This window comes from Hemiscyllium ocellatum, chromosome 21, assembly GCF_020745735.1.
Source record: "Hemiscyllium ocellatum isolate sHemOce1 chromosome 21, sHemOce1.pat.X.cur, whole genome shotgun sequence".
In the NCBI taxonomy this organism is placed as follows: Eukaryota; Metazoa; Chordata; class Chondrichthyes; order Orectolobiformes; family Hemiscylliidae; genus Hemiscyllium; species Hemiscyllium ocellatum.
The window spans coordinates 18202395-18226389 of record NC_083421.1 but is presented as its reverse complement, the minus strand read 5'-3'; positions in this window follow the sequence as shown (position 1 = coordinate 18226389).

The following is a 23995-nucleotide window of genomic DNA, read 5'->3' as shown; positions in this document are numbered from 1 at the left end:
GGCCCCTTGAAGGAGCTGGGTGTTTGCCCGTTGCTCCAGTTCCAGTCCATGGTGTCCAGATTGGGGTCACGAACATTTTTCCAATTACACTGGTCCTGTTCAAAGTCACAGGCTCCTGGGGAAAAAAAAACAGATCAATTCACCAAATATGTTCTTCGGTAAGTATCTGGCATTCCAGGCCCAACCCTCCCTGACCCAGTATGGTCCAGACCAGTCTGGGCTAGCTTGTTTGAGCTCGACCCAACTCTGTCCAGCCCCAGCCCAGCCCAGCTCCTCACTGTGCCCAATCGTGGCCCGAGACTGTGCCCACGAGGGGCAGGAGGAGGTGTTAGGAATGTAAGGAGTAGCTGGATATTCAGCAGTGTCTCCGTCCTGATACACACCAGCCTGCTCCCTCAGAACTCTGAGGAAGGCTCATTAACGTTAACCCTGATTTCGCTCCACAGGGGCCGCTGGATCTGCTGAGCTTTTCCAGCAATCTCTTGTTGTTTCCATCGACAGCATCCTTTCAGATTGTATTTGGCTGTTCTGGGCCCTCAGCAGGTAGTGAGGGGAGAGAGTTTAAAGGAGTTGAAGGTCAGGTTACCCGATTCTGTGGTGTACTGTCATCAACAGAAGGGCCAGCTGCCGAAAAGCCCCACACTGTGCCAGGAAACGGGGGGCCGTGTGCCCAAATTCTAGGCCTCTGTTTCTTCAGGCCCTGGATTACACACCGTGGGACTGTAAGTCACTGTGCGGTTGAGGCGGCTGGTGTATTTCAGCTGGAACACCAGGCTGAAAGGCCCAGGGCCTGACTGCCTCTCCAATCTGGGTGGTAGGGCATGGCACTTGGAGGTGGCTCATTGGGACATCACTCACTGGGACATCACTCACTGGGACATCACTCACTGGGAGGTGCTTGGAGCAGAGAGATCACTGCGGGGTTACTGTAAGGTCACTGCAAGGTCACTGTGGGGTCACCAAGGATCACTGCGAGGATGCAGTAGGGGTCACTGTGCTGCCACTGTGGGGTCACTGGTCACTGAGGGGTGAGGTCACTCTGGATGTCACTCTGGGGTCACTGTGAGGTCACACTGAGGATCAATGTGGGGTCACTTTGAGGTCACTGAGGTGGTCACGGTAAGGCTCACTTTGGGGTCACTGTGGGGGTCACTGAGGTCACTCTAGGGTCACACTAGGGGTCAATATGGGGTCACTGTGGGGGTCATTGAGGTCACTATGTCAATCTGGGGGTCACTGTGGGGGTCACTATGGGGTTCACTAAGCTCACTGTGTGGATCACAGTATGGCTCACTTTGGGGTCGCTGTGTAGTCACTGTGGGGTCATTATGGGGGTCACTGAGGTCACTCTGGGGTCACACTGGGGGTCACTGTGGGGTCACAGTGAGGTCACTCACCAATTTGAGGACAGTCTGTGTGACTCAGCATGACATCATCAATGGCAATGTGTGACTCAGCGGCTCCTCCTCCAATCGCCTCGAACATTAACTGCAGGAAGAGAGAGCGTCAGTGACCCCCCCCCCCAGAGAAATCCCTCAGACATACCGCCCTCCCCCCCCGAGAGAGAGCCACGCCAAGGCACCCCACTGAGACAACCCCTGTGTGATTCTGCCTCCGTGAGAACCCTCCCTCCAAGAAACTCCCCCCCGACAAAGAGCCCGTCCCCTCCAGGAGACCAACACCAACAGACTGAAGATGGTCCCCGTCAGATCGCGGTGCTGGTCTTTTTGAGGTTTTTGTGAGGGAGGGAGACAGTGAAAGCCTGTAGTGTTGATGATGAGCGTCAGCCAGTGCTGGGCTGCTCAGACAGAATGGGAGCCAGACCCCTACCTTCCAGTTGTGTGCTGTGTGAATCTTCACACTGCTCAAGCTCCATGTCAGGTCCTGGCCTATACTCATGCCCCACACCTTCAGCTTCCTCTGTGTCTCTTCCTCCACGTAGACATTCAGAGTTCCTGGAAGAAGCGAAAAGTGTTGAGGTATTGATGACCATCGCCAGTCTCACCCACACCTGGGACAGTCTGTCTGACACAGAGATTCATGAACAATGTAAAAACTGCTCAGTGCCAGAATTGGAAACAGAGTCTCCTGGATTCAGATCTTAGGGTCATAGAGTCATAGAGATGTACAGCACGGAAACAGACCCTTCGGCCCAACCCGTCCATGCCGACCAGATATCCAACCCAATCTAGTCCCACCTGCCAGCACCCGGCCCATATCCCTCCAAACCCTTCCTATTCATATACCCATCCAAATGCCTCTTAAATGTTGTAATTGCACCAGCCTCCATCATTTCCTCTGGCAGCTCATTCCATACACGTACCACCCTCTGTGTGAAAAAGTTGCCCCTTAGGTCTCTTTTATATCTTTCCCCTCTCACCCTAAACCTATGTCCTCTAGTTCTGGACTCGCCCACCCCAGGGAGAAGACCTTGCCTATTTACCCTATCCATACTGGAATTGATATAGTTTCAAAACTATAGATGATTTCCTAATCTGTATCAAATCCTATGATGTTCCTGTTGTGGGAGTGTTTGGAGGAGACAGTGTAGAGGGAGCTTTACTCCGAATCTAACCCCGTCGCTGTCCCTGTCCTCAGAGGGTTTGATGAGGACAGTGTAGAGGAATGTAATCCCATGTGATGAAACACATTAACATGAGAACATGGCAGAGAATTCAAATACCAAGAGCCATAGATTCAAGTGAAGTGGCCTCAGGAGAAGAGGCTGGGTGAGGGAAGGGTGGTGTGTGTCTGGAATCTGCTGTCTGAGTGGGTAGAGGATGCAGAGACCCTAAACCCTGTTAAAATGTCCCTGGATCTGCACCTTCTGCTCTGTAAGCTGCAGGGCTATGGGCTGTGTGCTGGAAGATGGGAATAGACTGGGCATCCACTGTCTCTGGGTTGGCATGGACAAGATGGGCCAAGTGGCCCTTTCTGTGCTGTAACATTGCTATGGCTATATTAGAAATCGGAGCAGGAGGTGGCCATTCAGCCCATTGGGCCCTGTTATTCCCACTCCCTCATTCCCACCCCCTCATTCTCACCCCCTCACTCCCACCCCCTCACTCTCACCCACTCACTCCCTCACTCCCACCCCCTTACTCTCACCCCCTCACTCCCACCTCCTCACTCTCACCCCCTCACTCTCACCCCCTCACTCCCACCTCCTCACCCCACCCCCTCACTCTCACTCCCTCACCCCCACCCCCTCACCCCCACCCCCTCACTCCTTCACTCCCACTCCCTCACTCCCAGTCTCACCCCCTCACTCCCACTCCCTCACCCCCTCACTCTCACCCCTCACCCCCACCCCCTCACTCCCACCCCCCTCGCTCTTACCCCCTCACTCTCACCCCCCTCACTCTCACCCCCTGACTCTCACTCCCTCACTCTCACCCCCTCACTCCCTCACTCCCACCCCATCACTCCCTCACTCCCACCCCATCACTCCCTCACTCCCACCCCCTCACTCCCACCTGCTCACTCCCACCCCCTCACTCCCACCCCCTCACTCTCACCCCTCACTCCCACCCCCTCACTCCCACCCCCTCACTCCCACCCCCTCACTCCCACCTCCTCACTCTCACCCCCTCACCCCCACCCCCTCACTCCGAGGCTGTGAATGTTTTAGCTGTGCTCTCTTCCTCCTCCTTTCGGTGAGTTTGCAGTAAATTGAATCGTTGCCGACCACAAGCGAGGTTATGTGGGCAGAGCGGATCGCCAGTGTGGGTCATTGGTCAAGCACATTCCCAATACTATTGTATTGATCTAACAGGAGCCCCCCGGAGAGTCTGTCTGTGAGAATCCTGCTGCAGGCCGGGGCTCAGCTGGCGGTCGGTGTCACTGAGCTCAGGTCTGCAGAGGTCACAGAGGGAGGGGAGACCGAATCTAGAGTGGCCCCACCCGGTGAAGCTGTTACCTGGATGGTCACCATTCATCTGGAACCAGAACTGAAGGCAGCCCCCAGCTTTCATGGGCTCCTGGACGGGTGAAAGCAGGAGCAGTGCCTCACTGCCCTGCAGGTTGCCAGCGCTGGTATCGGCCAACATGAAGTGTCCTAATCACAAGGGGAACAACAAACCATCTGAGTTAATGGGCTAAACACGCTCCATCTGAGGGGGCTTCACACACACGTGGGACACACCGCTGTCTGACCCACTGGCCCCATTTGGAACACAGTGAGTGGTAAGCCGCGGAATCGTAAAGGCCCTTCAGTTCACCGCATCCAAACCAGTCAAAAACAGCCACCTAACTACACTCATCCCACTTCCCAGCACTTGGCCCACACGCCTTGACATCTCAGGAGCACATCTAAATTCTTCCGAAAAATGATAAGGGTCAGCTCCGTGACAGGCAGTGCCTTCCGATTCCCATCACCCTCTGGGTTTCCCGACATCTCCTTGAAACCTTCTGCCCCGCCAATAAATGTCCCCCCCCCCCCCCAGTCACCCATGATTCCCCAGGGGGCAAAGGTGTCTTCCTGTCCACCCTGCCTATGCCCTTCATCATTTTCGCCGTCTCAGTGTCACGCCCCCACGGCTCCAAGGGAAACACCCCAGGCTGCCCAATCACTCTTGGCCAGGCAACATCCTCTGCATCTGTCCCCTCACCCACTCTCTGCAATTTGCCCGAAACGTCGGTGTTTCCTGCTCCTTGACCTGCTGTGCCTTTCCAGCACCACTCTGATCTAGACCCAGTCCAGCAGCTAAGTGCTTTAAATCCCACCAGCTCAAGCAGTCGTGTTGCTGCAGAGCCCCTCCTGCTGGTGGACATTGAAATCCCTCACCCAGGGTACGTTTGGCGTCTTTGTCACCTTCAGTGCTTCCTCGAGGGAGGACAGTCTGTGATAATCAGCAGGAGGTTTCCTCGCCCTCTTTAACCTGAGCCCATGAGACCGCTCTCTGATGGCCTCGAGAGAACTCACAACCAACGCTCTCCATCCCTTGATGTTTCTAACTTCCACCTCAATTGATTCTAAGTTGGGAAATTTGGGAACCAAGATCATTTCTTATGTCGGTACAAACGTCCGCTTTCATCAAGAGAGCTGCCTCATCTCCAGAAACACACCGTCGAGTTGGCTGTCGGAAAGTGTGGCGCTGGAAACGCACAGCAGGTCAGACAGTATCCGAGGAGCAGGAGCGTCAATGCCTCAGGCATAAGCCCTTCAGCAGGAAGGTGAGGCTGTCAGGTCATAGAGATGGTGTTTTAATTGGAGTTGACAATTCCTTTGTTTGATTATGAATGTATTCAGACCAGGGCCATTAGCTGGGGTCCTTCCGACTGTTATTGTAAACTCTGGCTGTGTCTGCTCTCACTGTCCCTTCCTGGCATCCTCCAGTTTGATCAATTGTCATTTCCCTTAAATTTACCCAGTCTTCCCCCACAAATTTTACTCCCCCTGTATATAGTTGAAAGCTCTGTCTATTCCCTGGTTCTGATTCATATGAACAGCATGGTGGCACAGTGGTTAGCACCGCTGCCTTGCAGTGCCAGAGACCCGGGTTCAATTCCTACCTCAGGCAACTGTCTGCGTGGGTTTCCTCCGGGTGCTCTGGTTTCCTCCCACAGTCCAAAGGTGTGCGGGTCAGGTGAACTGGCCATGCTAAATTGCCCATAGTGTTAGGTAAAGGGGCAGGGTTGTGGGTCGGTGTGGACTTGTTGGGCCGGAGGGCCTGTTTCCACACTGTAAGTAATCTAATATAAAAAAACTCCAGTGCCAGTTACTCCACCCTCTCAGAATTCCCAGGACGCGAGGTTATAGTCCAACAGGTTTATTTGAAATCACAAGTTTTTGGAGCACTGCCCCTTTGTCCCCGGACTCTAACCTGGTGCTGTGTGATTTCTGACAGTGTCCACTCCAGTCCAACACGAGCACCTCCACACCAGGGCCTCCCCAGGGCCGGTGTTAATGCCTCACAATTCAGAACCAACTCCTGCTGGACCAGGCGCCATCCAACCTGATCTCGGGGTCCAGCCTCCCTCTGAGGACCAGCGCCCGCTCCTGAGAATCGAACCACCTCTCCCTTAAAAACGCACTGCTCCCGTCTCCCATTGTGACAGGTTACAGGTGACTCTGCTCATCACCTCCAGAGGGAGGGCTTGGTGCTGACGTGAGGGCCCAGCTCCTTACCCTGACAATGTCAATCCTCCTCTGTGGTGTCTACGTGCCTGGTACTGGCCAAGAAAGTACCGACTGCACCTTCCCTGTACCACAGTAGCTCTGCAGAGTTATGCCACACCCTGGCAAAGGAGGATAGAGAGTGACCGTCACTCTCAGACGCCCCACTACCACTGTGCTCCCTCTAGCATCCCCCACCCCGAGTACATTGATGTCCTCGAGTACAGTGATTGCATCATGACTGTCTTGGCACAGATTAAACGGGATAGACAAGTGGGAAGCCAGGATGTGTCCAGGCTGAGCTGGCCAATGGAAGGTACACTCACCCTCAGCGGTCTCGGTTGTGTGGTCAGTGACGGGCCGATTGGTCAGGTTACCAATGAGGCGGTTCCAGCTCAGCATTCCGGGGGATGTGTACTGGCAAGGATTGGCCTCGAAGGAGCACAGCCCCTGAACGTCACACTCTCCTCCCACAACACTCACATCATCAATGGCAATATCCCCAATACCAGCTCCTGGAGAGCCTTCAAACGTCAGCTGTAAACAAACAAGACATTGATCATCAGCTCCACAGGTCTGCGCCATGTGAGGGAGTATATTCATCACTGATGGAACTGGGGTCTATAACCAGAGGGACATAGGAAACCCAACCAGGAGTTCAGTAATGGAACACAGCGCTCCCACAGTACTGACCCTCCGACAGTGCGGCACTCCCTCAGCACTGACCCTCCGACAGTGCGGCACTCCCTCAGCACTGACCCTCCGACAGTGCCCACTCCCTCAGCACTGACCCTCCGACAGTGCCCACTCCCTCAGCACTGACCCTCCGACAGTGCCCACTCCCTCAGCACTGACCCTCCGACAGTGCGGCACTCCCTCAGCACTGACCCTCCGACAGTGCGGCACTCCCTCAGCACTGACCCTCCGACAGTGCCCACTCCCTCAGCACTGACCCTCCGACAGTGCGGTACTCCCTCAGCACTGACCCTCCGACAGTAGGGCACTCCCTCAGCACTGACCCTCCGACAGTGCGGCACTCCCTCAGCACTGACCCTCCCACAGTGCGGCACTCCCTCAGCACTGACCCTCCGACTATCTGGCGCTCCGTCAGGATGTTGTTACCTGGAAGTGCTTGTTCTGGGGTGCGATGGTATGAAATGCCCATCGCCATTGATTCCCATGGGTCCCTGTCGCTGTCCACAGGAGCTTCTCAGGCTGGCCTTCTTGCTGCACCTTGAGACTCAGTGTTCCTGCAGAGAGAGCTCAGTGTGATTCCCACATCCTGTTGGGACAGGGACACACTGCAGAGAGAGCTCAGTGTGATTCCCACATCCTGTTGGGACAGGGACACACTGCAGAGAGAGCTCAGTGTGATTCCCACATCCTGTTGGGACAGGGACCCACAACAGGCTGTTGTTTCTCACGCTGGGACAGCTGGTCTTGTTGGATAATCCCTTCATGGATAATAGGATCACAAACACTTGAAGGTACGGGTGGTCACCAGAGGAAGTCTGCCTGAATGTGATCTGCATTGCACGACGACACTCATACTGTGGCTGCGTGGGAGTGATTAAACAGAGCATTCCCCTGACAGGTTAATGGGTTACTGGGTATACATGGTCTGCTCGGTTAGAGATCATAGAGATTTACATTGAAAGACTTAGTAGTTAAAATCTTGCTGAATGATTATTTGATTCTGAGACTGGGATGTTCATAGCTGCTTCTAAATGTTATCCGTGACAATGGTGCTCAGTGACGAGCTGCTGGAGTTGGTGGTGAAATAAGGGTCACCCCGTCCCAGTCTGATTTACGCTGCCGAACCCACAGCAACAGACTCCGAACGCACCAGCCCAGTGTAGGGGATGGGGATACCAGGGAGATTCACACGTTAACCACACCTGAAAAACCGCGCAATGACATCGTAAAAATTTCCATTTTAAACGCAGCTTCTGAGAGTCTGTGTGTGTGAGCGTGTGTGTAGGACTGTCCACCAGTGGGAGTCAGTGTGTGTGGGACTGTACCCCGTGAAGGTCGTGTGTGTGGGAGTATACTCCAGTAAGAGTCACTGTGACTCCAGTAAGAGTCAATGTGTGTGTGACTGTACCCCAGTGAGAGTCAATATGTATGGGACTGTCCCCCAGTGAGACTCAGTGTGTGTGGAACTGTACCCAGTGAGGGTCAGTGTGTTGGGACTGTACCCCAGTGAGAGTCAGTGTGTGTGGGTCCGTCCCCAGTGAGAGTCAGTGTGTGTGGGACTGTACCCAGTGAAGGTCAGTGTGTGTGGGAGTGTACCCCAGTGAGAGTCAGTGTGTGTGTGGGACTGTATCCTACTGAGAGTTGGTACATGTAGAGGAGTGTTCCCTGGCTATACTTGGAGAATAATTTCTGTCCACTGTTTTCTGAGTACTCACCAATGTTCGGGCCATACATGTGATACCAGAAGGATAAGCACTGACTGGCCGAGGTGGCTGTCTGGAGGACGGTTGTGAGCCTTGCTACCTGGTTTGGGAGTGAGGCTGATGAATTGTGAATAAACAAGTAATATCCTGAAATTAAAAGAATGCTTTATTAGTGGCGAAAGGTGTGTCCTGTGTTCACAGCTTTCTGTTTTGTACTGTCTCGTAGCTGTGCTGTCATTTACAGGCTCCCCAACAGCAATGCTGCTTTGGACTCATTCCTTCCTTGGTTAAATGCCTGGATTAAACCCATTGTTGGAGCACCGTCCCCTATAATGATCAGAGGGATTCAGATCGAAGGCCCATCAACTCTCTCTCAGGTCAAATAGCCATGAGATACAGGAGCAGAAGTGGGCCACTCAGCCCATCATAGTTGCTGCACCATTCAGTAAGACCATGTCTGTTCTTACCCCCCTGAACTCCACTGAACCCTCGATCCCCTCCCTTATTAAAACTCCATCTACCTCAGCGGTAAAGAGTGCCACAGATTCACTCCTCTCAAAGAAAGCTAACCCTGCACTTGTCCCAAGTGTCTTATGCCCCGAGGTTAGCTGCTCTGGCCCTCGACTCTCCCATTAAGAGACAGCCGACCTGGTCATGTTCGGTGACAATCCTGTCAGTTTCAAAAGTCTGGCATCCTTCAAACCTGCATTGTGTCCAAGTTGAAACCCACTCGATTTCTCCTCAAAAGGCTCTCACTGTCTGTCTCCCTTGGGAGAAGCTGATTTGTGTGTGCGTATGTGCGTGTGCGGGGGTGTGTATGTGTGCGCACTCACGCGAGGGCATGTGCGTGTGCGGGGGTGTGTATGTGTGCGCACTCACGCGAGGGCATGTGCGTGTGTGCGTGAGTCCAAAGATATGCAGCTTAGGTGGATCAGCCAGACCAAACTGCCCCCAGTGTCCAGGGGATATGCAGGTTAGGTGAATTAGCCATGGGAAATGCAGGGTGACAGGAATAGGGTTGGGGGCTGGGTCTGGGGTGAAAAGCTCTTTGGGGGTGGTGGGGGTGAGGGAGGGAGGAGTTATGTGGATTTGATGGACCAAATGGCCTGTTTCCACACTGTAGGGATTCTATTATACGTGTGTGTGTGCGTGTGTGTATCAGTGATGTGTCCACCTTCTGTGTGTTTGTATCAGTGTGCATGTGTGTACGTGCGTGTGTGTGCTTATGTTCATGTGTGTGTGTGTGTTTGTGTTAGCATGTGAGAGCCAGTGCGTGTGTTTGTATGTCAGTGTGTTTCTCTGTGTTTGCCCTGGAGCTGAAATGACTGACATCCAACAATCACAAATATCTTCCCATGTGTTTGATGACTCCAGCCACCAGCACGTCTACTCCCCCATTACTCACTGATTCCAGTTTTTCTAGGGCTCCTTGACCCCACACTCAGTCAAATGTAGCCGCGATGTCAAAGGTTTCTCCCCCCACCCCCCGGGATTCAGCTCTTTTGTCCATGTCTGAACCAAGGCTGGAATGAGGTCAGGAGCTGAGTGGCCCTGGTGGAATCTTTGAAGAGAAAGTGAGGTCTGCAGATGCTGGAGATCAGAGCTGAAAATGTGTTGCTGGAAAAGCGCAGCAGGTCAGGCAGCATCCAAGGAACAGGAAATTCGACGTTTCGGGCCAGAGCCCTTCATCAGGAATGAGGAGAGTGTGCCAAGCAGGCTAAGATAAAAGGTAGGGAGGAGGGACTTGGGGGAGGGGTGTTGGGAATATGATAGGTGGAAGGAGGTCAAGGTGAGGGTGATAGGCCGGAGTGGGGTGGGGGTGGAGAGGTCAGGAAGAAGATTGCAGGTTAGGAGGGCGGTGCTGAGTTCGAGGGATTTGACTGAGACAAGGTGGGGGGAGGGGATATGAGGAAACTGGAGAAATCTGAGTTCATCCCTTGTGGTTGGAGGGTTCCTAGGCAGAAGATGAGGCACTCTTCCACCAGCCGTCGTGTTGTTATGGTCTGGTGATGGAGGAGTCCAAGGACCTGCATGTCCTCGGTGGAGTGGGAGGGAGAGTTAAAGTGTTGAGCCACGGGGTGGTTGGGTTGGTTGGTGCGGGTGTCCCAGAGGTGTTCTCTGAAATGTTCCGCAAGTAGGCGGCCTGTCTCCCCAATATAGAGGAGGCCACATCGGTCAGGCCATGAGATTACAGATTGTGCTAGAGTACAATTCTGCTGCTGACGGCCCATAGTCCCTCATGGGTCCCTAGTCTTGAGCAGCTAGATCCATTTGAAGTCTGTCCTATTTAGCACAGTGATAGTGCCACACAACATGATGGAGGGTATTCTCAATGTGAAGGCAGGACTTTGTCTCCACAAGGACTTTGTGGTGGTGACTCTGAACAGTACTGTCATGATTAATTGCATTTGCAGATTGTTAAGGATGAGATTGAGTATATTATTTTCCTGTTGTTGGTTCCTTCACCACCTGCTGCAGACCCAGTGCAGCAGCTGTGTCCTTTCGGACCTGACCAGCTCAATCTGTAGTCGTAGTGCTGACATTGGCACCCCTCCACCCAGAGGGCATTCTGTACCCCTTGCTACCCTCAGGCATGTTGTTCAAAATGGAGGAGTACTGAGTTATCAGCGGAGGGAGGACAGGGATGTGGCAATCAGCAGGATTTCCTTGTCCATGTTTAATGTGAAGTCTTTATGGGATCTGGAATCGATGGTGAAAACTTCCAGGGCAACTCCGTCCTGACCGTATCCCACTGTGTGCCACCACCTGTGCCGGGGCTGTCCTGCCCAGTGGGAGAGGACATATCCAGGGATGGGGATGGTGGTGTCCGGGACATTGTCTGTAAAGTATGGTCCCGTGAGTATAAGACCATAAGATATAGGAGTGGAAGTAAGGCCATTCGGCCCATCGAGTCCACTCCGCCATTCAATCATGGCTGATGGGCATTTCAACTCCACTTACCCACATTCTCCCCGTAGCTCTTAATTCCTTGTGACATCAAGAATCTATCAATCTCTGCCTTGAAGACATTTAGCGTCCCGGCCTCCACTGCACTCTGCGGCAATGAATTCCACAGGCCCACCACTCTCTGGCTGAAGAAATGTCTCCGCATTTCTGTTCTGAATTGACCCCCTCTAATTCTAAGGCTGTGTCCACAGGTCCTAGACTCCTCGCCTAACGGAAAAAATTTCCTAGCGTCCACCCTTTCCAAGCCGAAACAGTATGACAATGTCAGTATGACGGGTCTGTGTGAGACAGCTCTCCCCGTTTTGACACTAATCCCCCAGATGTTAGTGAGGGAGACTTTGCAGGGTCGACAGGGCTGTTTCTCCTGGGCGGAAGTGGGTACTGCAGACGCTGGAGATTAGAGTCAAGATTAGGGTGGTGCTGGAAAAGCACAGCAGGTCAGGCAGCATTCCGAGAAGCCGGAAAAGCTTTTGCCCGAAACATCGATGTTTCCTGTTCTTCGGATGCTGCCTGACCTGCTGTGCTTTTCCAGCACCACCCTAATCAGTGCCAAAGTCAATGCCAGCTGGTTTCATTTCTTTGCTTGAGACTCTGATACATCTGAGGGAGTTGGGGGCTGTTTCAGGGGGCAGCCTGAGAGTCAACCACATTGTAGTGGGTTTGGTGTCACATGTAGGCCAGACCAGGCAGATTTCCTTCCCTGAGCCGAGAATCACCAGTGATTTCATGGTTTAATGATTCAACATCTTTACTGAATTCAGATACCACCATCTGCACTCAATCGCGGGTCCCCAGAACATAGCCTGGCTCTCGGGATTGCTAGCTGAAAATGTGTTGCTGGAAAAGCGCAGCAGGTCAGGCAGCATCCAAGGAGCAGGAGAATCGACGTTTCGGGCATAAGCCTTTCTTCAGGAATGAAGGATTCCTGAAGAAGGGCTTATGCCCAAAACGTCGACTCTCCTGCTCCTTGGATGCTGCCTGACCTGCTGCACTTTTCCAGCAACACATTTTCAGCTCTGATCTCCAGCATCTGCAGTCCTCACTTTCTCCTCTCGGGATTGCTAGACCAGCAGCAATGCCCCTTGACCGTCACACCCTGACCCACTCCCTTTAGCTCTGTGTGCCCTGAGGGTTGAGCCCATGGTCCATCTGCTTACCTTTGCCATTGAGGGTGTGATCATACATCGGGCTGTATTTCAGCAGATCACTGCCGTTATCACGAATCCACTGAAGATTATCGGTCGCCTTCTGTTCCCATTCACAGAAATCCACTTCGAAATTGCAAGAGATAGCTGGAAGCAGAGAAATCACGTTGGAGCTCGCTTTTTGAGACAATCCCTCCATCTGCACCATCGACCTCTCAGTAAATCAATAAAATGGGAGCTAACCTAATTATAATCTCACATTCACATTCCTGCCCACATCTGATAACCTTTCACAGGAGTGTTATGGTACATAGGGAGGCCATTCAGCCCATCATGTCGGCACCAGCTCTATCTCCGAGTGCTAAACGCCTGCCTTTTCCACGGCCAAGCATTTCTATCCAAGTAATCATCCAATGCCCCCTCAATAGTGGGCTCGGTGGTTAGCACTGCTGCCTCACAGCTCCAGGTTAGCAGGTGATGGTCTGCGGTGGGTAGTGTGGACTCAATGGGCCGAACGGCCAGCTTCCACACTGTCGGGATTCGATGAAATGCCTCAGACTGAACCTGCCTCCACCACATTCCAGGCAGTACATTCCCACACTCTCCCTCATCACGCAGACTGAAGCCTTTTATTGACAACATCCTTGGATTGTCTGCAGATGATTGAAATTTTGGCCACTATTTTTCGGGTTTCAGGAGCAGCTTCCACCCCCCCCCCCCCTCCCCCCGCCTGCTCGATCAGCCCGGGTAAGATTCCAAAACCTCTCCCCAACAGCCATCCCCTCCCCAACAGCAACAGCCACAGCATCCCGAATCCATCCTCAGATCGGACACTGCTCATTCCGGCCTGGAAACACTCTTGTAAATCACTTCAGGGACTGAGGGGGTAACGGGGGGAGAGGGACTGAGGGGGTAAGGGGGGGACACAGGGACTGAGGGGGTAAGGGGGGCACAGGGACTGAGGGGGTAAAGGGGGACACAGGGACTGAGGGGGTAAGGGGGGCACAGGGACTGAGGGGGTAAGGGGGGCACAGGGACTGAGGGGTAAGGGGGACACAGGGACTGAGGGGGTAAGGGGGGGACACAGGGACTGAGGGGGTAAGGGGGGGCACAGGGACTGAGGGGGTAAGGGGGGACACAGGGACTGAGGGGGTAAGGGGGGGCACAGGGACTGAGGGGGTAAGGGGGGCACAGGGACTGAGGGGGTAAGGGGGGGCACAGAGACTGAGGGGGTAAAGGGGAGACACAGGGACTGAGGGGGTAAGGGGGGCACAGGGACTGAGGGGGTAAGGGGGGCACAGGGACTGAGGGGGTAAGGGGGGGACACAGGGACTGAGGGGGTAAGGGGGGGCACAGGGACTGAGGGGGTAAGGGGGGGACACAGGGACTGAGGGGGTATGGGGGGGACACAGGGACTGAGGGGGTAAGGGGGGGCACAGGGACTGAGGGGGTAAGGGGGGGACACAGGGACTGAGGGGGTAAGGGGGGACACAGGGACTGAGGGGGTAAGGGGGGACACAGGGACTGAGGGGGTGGGGGGGCACAGGGACTGAGGGGGTAAGGGGGGACACAGGGACTGAGGGGGTAAGGGGGGACACAGGGACTGAGGGGGTAAGGGGGGGCACAGGGACTGAGGGGGTAAGGGGGGGACAGGGACTGAGGGGGTAAGGGGGGGCACAGGGACTGAGGGGGGTAAGGGGGGCACACAGGGACTGAGGGAGGTAAGGGGGGGACACAGGGACTGAGGGGGTAAGGGTAGGGCAGGGTATGACGGGGCAATGGGGCACAAGGACTGGAGGATAAAGGGGGGACAGGCACTGTGGGGGTAATGGGGCATAGGGACTGAGAGGGCAAGGGGGGGACAGGGATTGAGGGGTTAAGGGTGGGGCAGCAGTAGAGGGGGTAAGGGGGCATAGGGACTGAGGGGGTAAGGGGAACACAGGGACTGTGGGGGTAAATGGGGACAGGGACTGTGGGGGGAAGGGCGGGACAGGGACTGAGGGGATAAGAGGAACACAGGGAAGGAAGGGGTAAAGGGGGGGACACAGGCATTAAGGGGGTAAGGGGGACGGGGACTTGGGGGTGAGGTGGGACACAGGGACTGAGGTGGTAAGGGGGGGACACAGGGACTGAGGGGGTAAAGGGGGGAGAGGGACTGAGGGGGTAAGGGGGGGACACAGGGACTGAGGGGGTATGGGGGGGACACAGGGACTGAGGTGGTAAGGGGGGGACACAGGGACTGAGGGGGTAAGGGGAGGAGAGGGACTGAGGGGGTAAGGGGGGGACACAGGGACTGAGGGGGTAAAGGGGGGAGAGGGACTGAGGGGGTGAGGGGGGACACAGGGACTGAGGGGGTAAGGAAGGACACAGGGACTGAGGGGGTAAGGGGGGACACAGGGACTGAGGGGGTAAAGGGGGGAGAGGGATTGAGGGGGTAAGGGGGGGACACAGGGACTGAGGGAGTAAGGGGGGGACACAGGGGCTGAGGGGTTAAGGGGGGCACAGGGACTGAGGGGGTAAGGGGGGACACAGGGACTGAGGGGGTTATGGGGGGACACAGGGACTAAGGGGGTGTCAGGGACTGAGGGGGTAAGGGGGGGACACAGGGACCGAGGGGGTAAGTGGGTGGGTGAACACAGGTACTGAGGGGGTGGGTGTGCTGGGTAGTCGGAGGGAGCAGGGTAATTGTGTGTGAGAGTCTCAGAGGGAGCCTGCGATGAACACTGACTGATATCAGACAGCCAGCTTCACCCAGACCCTGAGGAACTGGCCCGTACACTCCCTGAGCTCAGGGCATACCCTGACACCATCGGTCTGCTCAGCCGGGTGATGCTCCAGCCTTGCCTTCAGTGCCATCCACGGAGATCCCATCTAACCCTAACCCCGTGTCGTGGAGAGGTGCAGGTGCAGCATGGACACTTGCTCAGGTCCCACCCTTTCCCCCCATCCCTTCCCTCTGTTCACTCAGAGCCCCAGAGGCTGCCTCTCGGCCAGCGGGAATCCCAGCCACAGCTCCTCGACTGCCACCAGTGGGCAGCTAAGCACGGCTCAAACACAGAACAACGCTCAGGCAGAGAGGGGGACGGATACTGTGTCAGGACCCTGTGTCTGCATGAGGCGAGGAAACAGCCACCACATCTCCACCCTGTCAATCCCTGCTGTCTTCTCTCTTACAGGAATTTTCAGCAGCTGCTTTGAGGTTTCCCCCTGTGCTGACAGTCACACTCTGGGGAATGGCAGAGGTCCCCATTGACTGCCTGACCACCCCCCTCCCTTTGTCTGCAAGACAAACCCAGCCTCCTCCCTCACCGACTCCCCCACTCCAGGCCCAGGGCAGAGAACAAGCGTCAGACAGAACTGTGTGACCAAGGCTGGGGGTGAGTGGGAAGGGGGGGGTGAGAGGGGCTAATGCCCCCATCTCTGACGAATCAGGAGCCCAAGGTATTTTAATGTGAAGCAAAACTCACCCAGAAGGCTACATGGGAGCACAATCAGCGATATAATCCCGGTGAGGATCATTTGGCAGCTTCTTCCCTCACCGAGGAGTGCAGCAGAGCAGCAGAAAGCCTGCACTTTAACCCTCCCTATCAACAACTCCCTAACACGTTGCTGTTTCTCAATCATTCTTGTTGGGTTTATGAGGGTTTGAGAGAACTTTAACCAGGAATTGCACTGGCTCCTTGTAACCCTTTGCAGACCAGGGCTCCCTCCGAATACTGGGTCAAAGGGAGGGCTGCAGATGCTGAAGGTCAGAGTCGAGAGTGTGGGTGCTGGAAAAACTCAGTACGTCAGGCAGCAGCCGAGGGGGAGGAGATTCGACGTTTCAGGCCGGAGCCCCTTCATCAGGAATGAGGCTGGGAGCCTCGGGGGGGCTGAGAGATAAATGGGAGGGGGGTGGGTGGGGTTGGGAGGAAGGTAGATGAAGGTGGTGGGAAAGGTGATAGGTCAGAGAGGAAGGAGAAGGAAGAGTGGATAGGTGGGAAAGGTGATGGACAGGTCAGGAGGGCGGTGCCAAGTTGGAGGTTTGGGACTGGGATAAGGTGGGGAAGGGGAAATGAGGAAATTGGTGTCTTCCACATTGATCCCGGGTGGTTGCAGGGTCCAAGACAGAGTATGTTGTGTCCTTCCTCCAGGTGTCAGATGGTAAGGGTTTGGCGATGGAGGAGGCCCAGGACCTGCATGTCCTTGGTGGAGTGGGAGGGGGAGTTACAGTGTTCAGCCATGGGGGGGCGGGGGGCGGTTGGGGTTGGTGGGTGCTGGTGTCCCAGAGACGTTCTCTAAAACAATCCACAAGCTGGTGTCCTGTCTCCCAGGTGTAGAGGAGACCACACTGGGATTAACGGATACAGTAGGTGACATTGGTGGGGTTACAGGTAAAATTCTGTCAGATGTGGAAGGGTCCCTTGGACGGAGGTTTGGGCACAGGTTTAAACGTCCTGCCCTGGCAGGGAAGGTGCTGAGAGTGGGGTGTGGATTGGCAGGGGGGATGGGGCATGTGGCTCTCACAAGGGAATGGTTCTCCGGAACGCTGATAGGGGTGGGCAATGAAAAATATCTCTGGTGCTGGGGTCCATTTGTAGGTGGCAGAAGTGGCAGAGGATGATGTGATGTATATGGAGGTTGGTGGGGTGGAAGGTGAGGACCAGGGAGGGGTTCTGTCTTTGTTGCATTGGGAGGGGTGGAGTTCATGTGCAGTGGTACAGGAAGTGGAGGAAATGTGCTGGAGGCCATCGTCACCACGTGGGAAGGGAAATTATGACTAACGACAACTGGCCGGCAAAGCGCAGACATCTCCTACAAACCCACCAACTCCCACAGCTACATATACTACACCTCCTCCCACCCTACCTTCTGTAAAAACGCCATCCCACATTCCCAATTCCTCCACCTCTGCTGTATCTGTTCCCAGGATGACCAATTCCACCTCAGAAAATCCCAGATGGCCTCCTTCTTCCAAGATCGCAATTTCCCTTCCCATGTGATCGACGATGCCCTCCAGCGCATCTCCTCCACTTCCCGCACCACCGCCCTTGAATCCCACCCCTCCCAACAAGGACAGAATTCCCCCCCCCCGGTCGTTCCACCCCACCAACCTCTGTATATATTGCATCATCCTCCACCAGCTATAAATAGACCCCATCACCAGATATATTTTTCCTTTCCCACCCCTATCAGCATTCCATTGAGATCCACGCGCCCACTCCCGCCCCCCGCCCCCCCGCCAGCCCACATCCCACTCCTGGCACCACAGGAAGTGCAAAACTTGGTGCACACCTCCCCACACACCTCTGTCCAAAGGAGCCTTCCACATCCAACAGACATCTACTGCATCCGCTGCACCTGGTGTGGTCTCCTCTACATCGGGGAGACAGGACACAAACTTGTGGATCGTTTCAGAGAACATCTCTGGGACACCTGCACCAACCAACCCCACCGCCCTGTGGCTGAACACTTCAACTCCCCCTCCACTCCACCAAGGAGATGCAGGTCCTGGGCCTTGTCCATCGCCAAACCCTTACCACCCCTCCCCCACCTTATCCCAAGCCTCCAACTCAGCACCACCCTCTTGACCTGTCCATTACCTTTCCCACCTATCTGCTCCACCTTCATCTCCAACCTGTCACCTCCTCCACCTTCATCTACCTATCACATTCTCAGTTACCTTCCCCCCAACCCCACCCCAATCCCATTTATCTCTCAGTCCCCCAGCCTCCCAGCCTCATTCCCGATGAAGGGCTTATGCCCGAAACATCGACTCTCCTGCTCCTTGGATGCTGCCTGACCGGCTGTGCTTTTCCAGCAACCCACTCTCAACTCCTTCCAAACACTTCTAGGTAGATAAGGTCAGTTCACTGTCTCTAATACCATTGCCCCACTACTCCTTCACTCTGAGGCAGAGCAGAACCCCAACACAAACCCTCACTCTGTTGCAATCATTCAGACCCCACTGCATCCTGCTAGATTCACCTGTAACTCAATGCACCTACTGGAGTCATGTACTCCACTACATCTTGCCAGCATCAAATGGATCACGCTGAATTCATTCACACCCCACTGCGTCTCACTGGGATAATTTGTACCGCACTGGAACTGTTTGAGGCCTCAATAATGATGTGGGATAGATGTAAATTTCTCTTCAGGCTGTCCCCCAATGAGCCCCGCTCCTCTCTCCTCCTTCCAGACTGGGAGATGATTACTCAGTGACTCAGCACTGTATGGAGCAGCATCACCAAGGCAAGTGAGAATACACAACAAAATCAGTTTGAGCTGAGGCTGCAAACTGTCTGTCCCAATGAATCTATGCCATCAAAACTTGGTCAAGGAAGGTTGAGTATGAGGGGGGAGTAAAATCAACTAGGTAAAAACAATGACTGCAGACGCTGGAAACCAGATTCTGGATCAGTGGTGCTGGAAGAGCACAGTAGTTCAGGCAGCATCCAAGGAGCAGCGAAATCGACGTTTCGGGCAAAAGCCCTTCATCAGGAATAAAGGCAGAGAGCCTGAAGCGTGGAGAGATAAGCTAGAGGAGGGTGGGGGTGGGGAGAAAGTAGCATAGAGTACAATGGGTGAGTGGGGGAGGAGATGAAGGTGATAGGTCAGGGAGGAGAGGGTGGAGTGGATAGGTGGAAAAGAAGATAGGCAGGTAGGACAAGTCTGGACAAGTCAAGGGGATAGTGCTGAGCTGGAAGTTTGAAACGAGGGTGAGGTGGGGGAAGGGGAAATGAGGAAGCTGCTAAAGTCCACATTGATGCCATGGGGTTGAAATATGCCGAGGCGGAAGATGAGGCGTTCTCCCTCCAAGAGTCTGGTGGTGAGGGAGCGGCGGTGAAGGAGGCCCAGGACCTCCATGTCTTTGGCAGAATGGAAGGGGGAGTTGAAATGTTGGGCCACGGGGCGGTGTGGTTGATTGGTGCGGGTGTCCCGGAGATGTTCCCTAAAGCGCTCTGCTAGGAGGCGCCCAGTCTCCTCAATGTAGAGGAGACAGCATCGGGAGCAACGGATACAATAAATGATATTAGTGGATATGTAGGTAAAACGTTGATGGATGTGGAAGGCCCCTTTAGGGCCTTGGATACAGGTGAGGGAGAAGGTGTGGGTACAGGTTTTACAGTTCCTGCGGTGGCAGGGGAAGGTGCCAGGATGGGAGGGTGGGTTGTTGAGGGGCGTGGACCTGACCAGGCAGTCACGGAGGGAACGGTCTTTGCGGAAGGTGGAAAGGGGTGGGGAGGGAAATATATCCCTGGTGGTGGGGTCTTTTTGGAGGTGGCGGAAATGTCGGCGGATGATTTGGTTTATGCGAAGGTTGGTAGGGTGGAAGGTGAGCACTAGGGGCGTTTTGTCCTTGTTACGGTTGGAGGGGTGGGGTCTGAGGGCAGAGGTGCGGGATGTGGACGAGATGCTTTGGAGGGCATCTTTAACCACGTGGGAAGGGAAATTGCGGTCTCTAAAGAAGGAGGCCATCTGGTGTGTTCTATGGTGGAACTGGTCCTCCTGGGAGCAGATACGCGGAGGCAGAGGAATTGGGAATACGGGATGGCATTTTTGCAAGAGGTAGGGTGGGAAGAGGTGTAATCCAGGTAGCTGTGGGAGTCGGTGGGTTTGTATAAAATGTCGGTGTCAAGTCGGTCATCATTAATGGAGATGGAGAGGTCCAGGAAGGGGAAGGAAAGTGTCAGAGATGGTCCAGGTAAATTTAAGGTCAGGGTGGAATGTGTTGGTGAAGTTGATGAATTGCTCAACCTCCTCACGGGAGCACGAGGTGGCGCCAATGCAGTCATCAATGTAGCGGAGGAAGAGGTGGGGAGTGGTGCCGGTGTAATTAAGGAAGATCAACTGTTCTACGTAGCCAACAAAGAGGCAGGCATAGCTGGGGCTCATCGTGTCCCCATGGCTACCCCTTTGGTCTGGAGGAAGTGGGAGGATTCGAAGGAGAAATTGTTAAGGGTGAGGACCAAGGGGGGAGTGGCAGGCAAGTTTGGTGCTTGTGACTGATACGAGGAACCATTTGAACACTGAAAGGAGTTGTATGTGTGACATGGCGCTACCCTAGGATTCTCAGCAGTTGCAAAACAACACAGTGGGTATTCAGGAGCACTATTGGCCATGTCCTTGGAATGTGTTCAAGGCTGTATGACCGGTATCTGGTTATCTTTGCCCTCTTTAACATGCAGTTTCTTGGAGGGCTCCATCTCTCAATCACTTTATTACCAGCAGTGAACTTTGCTCCAGTCCGAGTGTATTTGCTGTGAAGGTGCAACTTGGCAATGGAACCTGCCTTTACGCAAGCGATTGTCCTTCACGGTTCCACCCTTGAAGATACTAACCCTTTCTGGGTTACTGGTTCCATGGGCTCCACCAGCCCTGTCAAATCTTTATTATCACCTAAATGTTACCATGTATGTAGCAGGGGGGAGGAGAGAGAGAGAGCCTTCTTCAACAGCAGTTGTGTCCTCATTTATCTGTATGCTCCACTAATCACCCTTAGCTCAAACTCAAGGCGGCTTATGCCAGCTCTAGATACCCAACTTGCTCATTGCTATTCTGAGAGCTTGCTGTCTGCACACTAGCTGGCTATTTTCCTATGTTCCATCAGTGTCTACCCTTCAATGGGAGCTCATTATCCGTGAGACACTCTTCACACAGCCTTACAACGTGACAGGGGTTCAAGAAATGTCACCTCCCCCCCCATTCCCTGCAACAAAGACTATCTACAGCAAAACTGCCATCTCTCAGAGTGTTACCTCCTCCTGTGGGATGTTCCATTGTGCTCCCAGCATTGCGGTGGTCCCTCAGGTTATCTCCCGATTTACAGCTGCACTTTGATCCAAAAATCCGCAACACAAGGTTCAAAGCCAATCCGCTGGAAAGGGTATGCTGACTTCAGAGAAAGTTTGGAGGGATAGCGGCCAAGGGCAGGCAGGTGTGTCTTGTTTAGTTTCGGATTATGGTTGGCAAGGACTGGTTGGACTGAAGGATTTGCTGTATGTCTCTGTGACAGGTTCTCAGATATGTTCAAAGTAATTAGACGGAGCCACTATTGTTTTGTCAAAGGGAAATCACGTTTCACTAATTTATTTGAGTTCTTTGAAGTAACTTGCACTGTCAGTAAAGTGGATTTCCAGAAAGCGTTTGATAAGTTGCCACATCAAAGATTCATGTGGGGAAACTGGAACTCACGGTGTTGTGGGTTACAGCTTGGCACGGCTAGAAGGCAACTTGGCTCATTGGAAGCAGAGGGTTGGAATAAATGAGTCTTTTTCACACTGGGCAGGAACTTTTAAGCAGTGTGTCATCGGGGTCGATGCTGAGGCATCAGCTCTACACAATGACTCGAATGAAGACTGAAGGTGTAGTAGTTAAATTGGCTGATGCCACAGTAATAGGGAGAGGGGGACGTCACCCACACCATGGGTGCTGGGGAAAAATAAGCACTACCGCAGTTAAAAAAATAATAGTGGGGACGTAAGTTGTGAAAAGGATAGAAGGAGCCTACAAAGGGATACATAATCAGGCAAAGATGCAACAAATGGTGTACAATGTGGGAAAGTGTGAAAATATCGATTTTGCTAGGAAGTGCCCCACCTAGATGGTGGGAGTTACAAAAGGATCCGGGTGCATGAATCACAGAAGATCAGTATGTCGGTTCAGCAAGTTACCAGGAAACCTCTTAAAAGGTAATGGTCTAATACAAAGACTAGGGAGGTTATGCTTCAGTTATACAGACCACTGGTGAGAGCCACATCTGGGGTACTGTGTACTGTACTGGGTACCATCCACACTTTAAGAATGTCATTGCATTGGAAACAGTTGAGGTTTACTGGACTAACACCTGGATACAGCTGGATGAGGAAAGGTTCGGCAGATCCAGCCCACATTCTCTCGAGCTGAGAAGAGTCAAAGATGACTTAATAAAACACAAGATTCTCAGGGGATTGAACTGGGTGATTTCAGAGGCTGTTTCCTCTTGAAGCAAAGTTTAGAACTAGGGATTGTAGTTTAAAAATAAGGGGGTCACCCATTTGGAAAGGGAAGAAAAAACTCACCCAGAGTGCAGAATATTTAAATCCTTTTAAGACAGAGATTTCTTATTACCAAGGGGGGAGGGGTTGAAAGATATGGGGATATATAAAAATGTAGAGTTATAGTTAAAATTGGATCAGCCATGATCTTATTGAATGCTGTAGCAGGCTCGAAAGGCTGAGTAGCCTACTCCTGTTCCTCGTTCAGATGTATATTCAATCACATTATGCTGATCTGAATCTGAACTCCATCTACTCAACTTGGTCTTATCAACTGAGTAACTTATTTTAAAAAAATGATGTTTCAGATGTGACATTGTCTGCCTCATCAGTGGTTTGGAGCATGTCAGAGTTTCACACGGGCTTGATGTGAGGATGTGTTTCCAGAGAACAAGCCACACGATCTAACCATTGCGGCATTGTGGACTGCCTGGCCCAAATTTTAATGTCTTGCTCCCTTGTTCTGGATCCTCCCATCACATGAAATGCAATCGTTTGATGATCTTAACAGGATCATCCCTCAACCTTATAACCAGGGTCACCTATGTATCTACTTTAATCTTTTAGTACTGGTATATTTCTAGTGAATTGATGCTACCATATAGGACTGGCCACAGGCTGGACAGAGTTCTGTACATCTTGAACAACTTGCAGCCTTTGTATTCTAGCCCGACGGGGATGAAACCGAAATTCCACTCACCTTTCTCATTCGGGTTTGGACCCACTCACTTGTTTTTAGCGGCTTCTGCACTTTGACCTGTAAATCTCTGCTTGCCCAAAGTTCTGAACTTCTCCCCATTGAGAAAGGCTCCTTTCTCACCTCCACATATTGAACTCCACCTGCCACAGTCAGAGCCACTCACTCAGCAAAGCGTGTGTGGGGAGCTGGAGTTTGTGTAGCTATGTATTTACAATCCAAAGTTAAAAATCGCACAACACCAGGTTATAGTCCAACAGGTTTAATTGGAAACACACTAGCTTTCGGAGCGACGCTCCTTCATCAGGTAATAGTGGAGGGTTCGATCGTAACACAGAATTTATAGCAAAAATTTGCAGTGTGATGTAACTGAAATTATACATTGAAAAATTGATTGTCTGTTAAGCCTTTCATCTGTTAGAATACAGTGACAGTTTCACTTCTTTCATGTGTAAATCACAAAACCTTTTGTTTTTAAGTTGCATTCTCGGGTTAGCTAGACAATATGTTGAAGGTGTTAGCCCCCTGTGTTCTCTGACCTGATGTTTAGATTGTTATCTCACTTATTAGATTAGAATCAGAGTTTTACATAAATTCCTGCAGTTTTTGAGCTCAGAGTTCTACATGAATGTATGCAGTTTTTGAGTAAC